Consider the following 8,750-nt stretch of genomic DNA (forward strand, 5'->3'; position numbering starts at 1 on the left):
ACAAACAGAGAAGAGGTTTAAATCTAGCTGGGGTGACGTAGAGTGGGCGCTGCCACGGGGTTCTGTTCTGGGTCCTTTGTCACGATTTGTCACTAAACATGACAGGGGACTTAAAAATTTTTCCCTTTGCGGATGACACGAGCGTAATTGCGAAGACATGAATTGCAATAGGAATTATATTGTTTAAAGGGTAGTCAGTAACATGAGCAGGTAGCTCTCGGAAAACAGGTTAACATTTAACTGCCACAAATCACAATGCATAAATTTTCTGTCACAGCAGTCTTGAAAAGAGAAATTTTTCTGTTCAAAGATGGTCAAACAGTCAGTGAAGACGTATATCTTAATTTGTTGCACATGAGGCATAAGGAAGGTTTTCACGGAAGGTTTAGGTTCTGGTTCTTGTGCATAAACTGACAGCTGCCATCTTCGTTGCAAGAATGACACTGAAACACATAGGCTTGTGTATTTTGCTTACTTTGACTCTGTTATCCTACGTTGTTGTGGTCTTCAGTACAAAGACTGCTTTTTTTTATTCACAACGCTACTCTACGCTGTGCAAGACTCTTCATTTCCAGATGACTACTGCAGTCTACTTTCATCCGAACCTGCTTTCTGTATTCGTGTCTTGGTCTCCCTCTACAAATCTTACCTTCCAGGCATCCCTAAAAAACTAGTTGGTGATTCCTTGGTGTCTTAGACTGTTTCCTGTTAGTCGACCCGGTCCTTTAGTCAAGTTATGCCATAGACATCTTTGCTTCCTATTTCTGTTCAGTACTTCATTAGTTTCTCTATCTGCCCATGTAATGTTCAGCATTCTTCTACTTTTCTGTAGTACCGCGTTTCAAAGGCTTGTATTCTCTTCTTGACTGTATTGCTGGGGTGGTACTGGTGGCTAGGATTCATGACGAGATCGAATCGCAGTCTGAGTTACCAAGACAATAACTTCATATTTATTTCTTTCATAATCAACATATGAAAAGATAGTTTAGGGACACAAGTCTTAAGTATTTCCCAAACGAGTAAAACTAGCACACATCAACTTTCACGCATCACAGATTTCGTGACCACAAAATCGTTAATAGTACCAGAAGAATTTAAAAAAAAAACAGTTAACTACAATTAAAGTACCCTCTTTAAAATCATCAGCATACTAGAGAACAGTTAAATGAGCCGAATAATCATACAGTAAAGTTAAAATCCCAATTACAAAATTTCAATAGACTCTTGAAGATCAAATGTGTAAGACAAAAATTGTAAAAATTCAGAGGAATAGATTCCCATTTAGAAATACCACTGATGTTTGCTTTTTGGGGTGGCTCCCACGAACATTCAGCTTGGTACAAAACAATTCGTGTAACTCCTCACATACAGTGTAAGTGAAGGTAACGACACAGTGAGTTACCTGGAACAGTTCAGTAGACGGAACAAAATACACCTAACCTTTATTAATATTAATAAGATGAATACAGCCAATCAGGCACTAGGGCAAGTCTCCTTCTCATGCCCTGTTATAACTACCTGCTTTTAAGAATGTACTAAACTGTCTCTGCGGTCAGTTGTATTACAGCAATCCATTACAATGTCTGTATCCAAAATCGAACTGATCATTCACTCTGGCCAACCATATTAATTCTGTCACTTATGGAAATCTATACTTAATCAAATGTTCCTATGACCATAAGGAAAACAGCAGCTTGCAGTGCCTGCTGGAACTACTATCTTTCTTAGCACAGCTAGTTACTTTCACATACTGGTGACCATTATGATTTATTTGCTGCTAGCACGACCATGAGGCTCAAGGCAAATAAGCTATGTCAATCTAACAATAAGCTGTAATCCAAACTTTCAGCATTCCTTGAGTCGGCAGTAGGTGGCACCGTCCTGGCCAAGGGCAGTGTAGCGTTTGGAGCATAGTATAAGTCTGATGTTGTGTGCAGTATGGGAATGTTTATGTCTGAGGGGGATAACTGATCCAAATATTGGAAACTGGGGCGAGTGGTGGGATGGATGTATTGGAGCATTCAAGGACTGCGGGGAAGAGAGAGTAATCAAAGTGAGGGTTGTCAGGTATGGAGAAGACCTCAGAGACATGGGAAGCAAAATGGTTAGCATTACTGAGGTTATCAGAGAAGGAGGGTCGTCGTGGAGAAGGGGATAATGTGGGGCGTGATGGCTACCAGTACTTGTAGGAGGTGACAAGGAGAGCAGAACTGTGTCGTGTACTTGTCTGGCCTCAGTCCCGGCGTCTCTTTGCTATTAATAGGTTGCATATGTGCCAGTGGTGGAGGAGTGTATCCCAGTCACGAGTGAAAAAAAAGTAGCAGTAGAGCCTGCGGGATTCACGAAGAAGAAGAATGGAATGTGGAGGAAGATTAGGGTAGTTAACTTTGGTACCAACATGGACCTCCACAGCATCAGTGATGGTCTTCTGGAGGAAGCACGAGATATCGGTGACATCAGTGGGGTGATGAAAGGTAAATTTACAGTGGGGGAAGGTGTGGGTATTTCTGCATTTTTGAGTGAGGTGGTCATTGTAGAGGACATTGGCAACAGTAGGCTTAAGAAGCAGAACAGCAGGGGTCAACTGGAGTTGAAAATTAGGGCTCCCTAAGTGAGGCTGTGATCTATGGAGGAGGTGGAATATGTGAAGACACCCATCAGAAAGGTAACTATGACAGGTTGAGCGGATTTCTAGGGTGGGGTGGGCATTACCTCTGCCTCTGTGACCCCACGTTTGAGGGTTGTGATCGTGGTTGTGAGGGTTGTCAGACAATGAGGAGGTTGAGGCTGACAGGGAGAGGAGGAGGTAAGGAAAGGTGTGAGAGACTCATGTGGGCCAAAATTGAAGCAGGGAAGTTTCTGGAGGAGGTCAATGTGGAAACAGAGAAAGGGGCATTTGATAAGGACAGAGTCTCTGCAAGGGATAAGTTGAGAAATGGGATACACTTGCAGATTTCAACGGTGAGGGTGCAGCCATTGAGGAATTTATGTTGGGGGTTGGGAAGTATGAATGTATGCAAGGTGTGGTCTAGGGCTGGGGATGTGGGAGGAGTGGGTGGTGTCTAATGCGGCATCAGAAGGAAGAGGGGTGGGCAGTGGTTTCTTGGTGGAGTGGGTGGAGGCGAAGTCGGCACGCACACATTTTGTTTTTTTTTTTTTTTTTTTTGGCGGGGATGCATGGGTGACAGACTAGTTGGTTTGGGAGGTGTCAGGAGACAGGTACTTTGTATGAGGCAGAGGCACTTTGAAGGGAGGGTGGGTTCTCTGCGAAGGCAACTGTGGCATGGCAGGTAGTGACATGGGTGGGGGAAGCATGGGTAGTCATTACAAGGTGAGTGTATGTGAGGGAAAGTCATCTCAACTGGTGGTAGCGGCGGGAATGGGGCCAGTAACATGAGCAGGAGCAGGGTGAGATGGAGCAGGAGCAGGATCAGGAGGAGGAGCAGGAGCAGGAGCAGTGGTAGCAGCAGGTGTAGGAGCAGGGGCACAAGCAACCATTTATGATTGTCCTATCCATCTCATGCTTAACCTGAAATACCTCGACCTCACCCTTGGCCAATATCTCACCTGGACTCCCCATCTCATTACAATCCAATACAACGCCCACAATACACTCTGCTTCCTCAAACTCATGTCCAGTTGGACACGGGGTTTGCATCCTTCCACCATCCTCCACACCTTCAAACCCTTGATCCATCCCATCCTTTGTTATGCCAGCATCGTCTTGATTTTCACCCCATCCACTTCCTATAAAGCCTTTCAAATCTGTGAGTGCCATGCACTCCACCTGACCATCCATATCTGCCTCCCATCACGAGGATGGATCCTCTATGACCATATCCCCTTCCCACATCTTCTCCTTTCCCCCCTCCCCCTGATGTCTCCTATCCTCTCTACCCCTGGCCCATTGCCACCCCTTTACCATTGTGTCTCTACCTCCATGGCCTCCACCTCCTTCCCCAATGTACATTCCAGCACCTACCCCTCACTGATAAGCTTCACCCTGATACCTACCCCTCCTAACGCCACCTTCTCCCCTCCCCCCTCCTCAGAGCTTCTTCTTCTATCCTGTTTCCTTCCCCTGTACGGTTTTTTCCTCCCTCCTATGCCACCTTCCTTTCCCATGCACTTCTTCTATATCTCTATGTTCCCTCCTGATTTGCCTTCCCTCTTTCACCCCTCCCATTTCCTGCTCCTTAGTGCGCCACCTAACCCTCTTCCTTTTCATCGCACCCACTCCAGCCCCCTTTCCTCGCTTCTCCCTCATCTCACCTCTTTTTCCGTCTCTCAGGTTTCCCCTACCTCGGCAGGTCCCTTCCGGCAGATTTTATTCTTCGTCGTGTGTGCTCTGTCTGGTGCAGTGGTTTTAAAGCTCCGTCATTCTGGTGTGTTTTAATGCTGTGGCCAGCTTTTAAATTGTGCTTGTGATTTCAGTGTGTTTTACATGCTCTGCACATCGCAACTATGTTTTTTTATGTTTATGTGGGCTCTTTTAACTGTCCTACAGTGAACATTTCCATGCAATTGTCTATTTTAACCCCCATTGTCTCCCCTTACTATGTCCCCCATTTTTATCGCCTTTTCTGTGTTTCATTTCGTCTTCTTATTTGTTCTGTCACTCTGTTGAAGAGCAGCAGACTGTGCCACTGGGAGCCCTCCCCTGTCCATATGGGGCCGGGGAATGAAATTATAATAAAGAAAAAAAATAGCGGTCTCCAGTGGCGGATACTCACCTGAAGATGGCTGGACGGTAGGCAACCAAAATATTGTGGCAAGAAGTCAATATGATCTGCCTGCAAACCTGAAACCTCACAGGGCATCATAACTGCTGGGTAAGAGGTATGCCATCGAAAGGGATACTTGAGACTAATGGAGTAGATCATAAGAATTGGAATGGTGAACAGTTAAAAGACTTCATAACATTTAATAATCTGAGGATAACAAGAAGCTTTTATCGACATATAAGTATCCATAAATTCATCTGGTATCCAAGAGAAATCAAGTCAATAATTGTCTATATCTTACAAATCACAAAACCACACCTGTAGTACGAGATACCAGATTAAAACGATGGTGTGATATACGAGTACATTAAGACCACTTTCTGGTGACATCTAAATAAAAATGCCACAGTATTGTGCTGACTATAAAACCTGAAGACAAACTGTTCAGAATACATCTACTGCAAGATCCAGTGTGAGACATGTATATCAAAGTAGTACCTATCAAAAGCTAAAGATACAACAGTAAATCAAAACATATATGAAGAATTGAGAGAAATTAGTGATATAAAAATGAGAATCAGCTAAGGACGATATAGGAAAGAAGAAGAAATATATGAACAAAAGAATGCTTCCAGCTGGGAATGAAGACCTAGAAAATATGATTAGGAGAAAGGAAGATTCTTAATAAAACATCCCAATATAAGAAGTGTACAATATCTTATTGAAAATCAAAGAGAAACATTGCTTGGAAATTTATAATACAATGTCTATGGGAAACAAATAAGAACTTACATTTTAATAAGAGCTTTCATTAAAGAAGAGGAAGATATGGTGCAATGGAACAGTATATCTGGAGTTATGTGGCTAGACTACTTCCAAAATCCATGGACAGAGAAAGAAGAAAATTCTGCAACAGAGCAATCAGACATGAATGATTCAGTCTCCTTGTAAGAACTGGAAGATACAATAAGGTCTACTTTAAATAGAAAGTTTCCAGCAGAAGACAAATCGTAGCTTACTAAATATGTGCACGAAAATCTTAAAGTTGGCTTCCAAATTTTATAAATCTATGCTGGGAGAACAGCGATGTTGCAGAAGTTGGGCATAACTCAGTAGGGTTATCTATGTTTAAAAAAGGAGATTGTAATTACAGCAGTAACTGTATAGATATTAGATTAATAAACTGTGGGTGTAAGATATATACCAAGACCCTTTCCAAAGGATTAAATGCTTTAACACGTTTGTGACGAGCAAAATAGTTTTAAGGTAGGAAGATCATGAATAGTACGTGTTTTCTCAGTATACCAGATAACAGAAACGCACGCAAAATTTAAACTCTCAACATATATAGCATTTTTGGGTTATGAAAAGGCCTTCGACCGTTGTTGGAAATTTTAGGAGGCTATGGCATTCCTCGGCATTTAATAAGGTCATTTCCGAGTTTGTAAGATGATAACAGTATCAAAAGACGCATCAGCTCAGCCTTCGGTACAAGACGAGAAGTATCACTCAGTGAGTCAAGAAAGAGTCCTTTATTGGCCATACTATTTAACATATTTGTAAATGACATTGTCAATAAATCACAAAAGAAAATGGAAAATTCCTACCATCTGAGGTGTACCGTTTCTTAACTCACTCATTTATGCAGATGACTAAGCTATACTCGCTGATGCGGCAGACAACTTTCGAAGTGTAGCAAGGCCCTTGCATACAATGACAAAACAACATAACCTAACTATATCCACAGAAAACAAAAGTTATGATCCTTTGTGAAAAGGAACACCTTGAAGCTGACACCAAAATAGAGAATAATATAAAAAAGTACTTGGGCTGCGATACATCTCACGCTTATGGCGATGATCCTAAAAAGAAACTAAAAATATACCTACTGATGTTAGTTACGATTAAGAGAACGCTCCTGAATAAAACCAATAGAGAGACAATACTTAGGTTTACAATTCTATGACCATATCTTTATTGCTCTATGGATCCCAAGCTTGGACTTTAACGAAGAAACATTTACAGAGAACTGAAGCGACACAAATGAGACTTCTAAGACCTAATTAAAAGATCACAAGAGGAACAGTGAGATAAGAGAGGAGAAAATATCCAACGATACAGAAAATAATGGTATGAGCAAACGCTACGCACTAATTTAAGCCGGATACCGTAAAACATATGACAGCAGTCCTGACGGTAGAAGAAGAATACGAAATTCACGAAGAACGTGGTGTGACCAGCTTTAAATTGCTTGGTTTTGGTAGAGGCAAACATGTCTAACCCGAAAATGTACGCGATGGTTATGATAATTACTTATGTAGCTACCTCAGCATCACCTAATTTAATTCGACTACCTTCAACTACTCTTGCTCTGGTTTTGTTAATCTTCATCTTAAGTCCACCTTTCAAGACACTACCCACTCCGTTCAACCGTTCTGGGACGTCCTGTCCTGTCTATGAGAGTATTACAACGTCATCGACCAACTTTAAAGTTTTTATTTCTCCCTGTACATTCTCCAAATTTTTCTGTGATTTCCTTTATTGCTTTCTCAGCTGTACCTGTCATATGGTTTATTGTTGACACTACTGAATTATTCACTTGAAACTGCAACATTCATTCAGTGAAAACTAGATGGGAAACGATTTGCACTTGGATAACACCCGTGATCAAGGGGTTCGTCGGTATGTTAGCTCAGCGTGTTCGGTCAGAAGGTTAGTTGCCCTCTGTAACAACAAAACTAAGTAAACAGATCAACGATGAACGTGAACGGATATCATGGGACGTCCGCCAAGAGCAGCACAAACAAAATGAGATAAAAAAAATAGAATAGCGTTTTTGATTAGTAATCAAAACGGCCTCGGTTCCGGGTTCAAAAGACATCATCGTTTAAATTTTCATTATTAATGAGCTTGGGCGCGTATGCACAGGACATCTGGCCTGTAAGTGAAATAATGTTATGATGATCTCTCCATTGGAGGAAAATTCCGGAATACTCCTCCATTCGGATCTCCGGGAGGGGACTGCTGAGGGGGAGGTGACCATGAGAATAAGATCGAATAATCAACGAAAGGATAACGTTCTACAAGTCAGGGCGTGGAATGTCAGGTGCTTGAACGTGGTAGGAAAGACGGAAAAATCTGAAAAGGGAAACGCAGAGGTTCAATCTTTGTGTGGTAGGTGCCAGTCAGGTGAAATGGAAAGAAAATAAGGTTTTCTGGTCAGATGAGTATAGGGTAATATCAGCAGCAGCAGCAGAAAATGGTGTAACTGGAGTGGGATTCGTTATGAATAGGAAGGTACGGCAGAGAGTGTATTACTGTGAACAGTTCAGCGACAGTGTTGTTCTTATCAGAATCGACAGCAAACCAGCATCTACAATCATTCTTCGGGTATACATGTCGACGTCACAATCTGAAGATGAGGAGATAGAGAAAGTATATGAGGATACTGAAAGGGTAATACTGTACACAAAGGGAGATGAACATCTATTAGTCTTGGGGGATTGGAATGCAATTTTAGGGGAAGGAGTAGAAGAAAAGGTCACAGGAGTTATGGGCTTGGCGCACGGATTGAGAGAGAAGAAAGACTAATTGAGTTCTGTAATAGCTTTCAGCTAATAATAGCAACTATTCCGTTCAAGAATGAGAAGTGGAGGAGATGTACTCGGAAAAGGGCAGATGATATGGGAATATTTCAGCTAGATTACATCAAGGTCAGACGGAGATTCCGAAATCAGATACTGGACTGTAAGGCGTACCCAGGAGTAGATATAGACTCAGATCACAATGAAGTCGGGATGAAGAGTAGGCTGAAGTTCAAGAGACTAGTCAGGAAGAATTAAGACGACAAAAAGTGGGATGCGGAATTACTAAGGAATGACGAGATATGCTCTAATGCTATACATACAGCAATAAGGAATAACTCAGTAGACAGTAGAATTGAAGAGGAATGGACGTCTCTAAAAAGGCCACTCGCAGAAGTTCGAAAGAAAAACGTAGGTACAAAGAAGGTAACAGTGAAGAAAC

The sequence above is a fragment of the Schistocerca piceifrons genome, chromosome 8 (assembly GCF_021461385.2).
Source record: "Schistocerca piceifrons isolate TAMUIC-IGC-003096 chromosome 8, iqSchPice1.1, whole genome shotgun sequence".
NCBI classification, from domain to species: Eukaryota; Metazoa; Arthropoda; class Insecta; order Orthoptera; family Acrididae; genus Schistocerca; species Schistocerca piceifrons.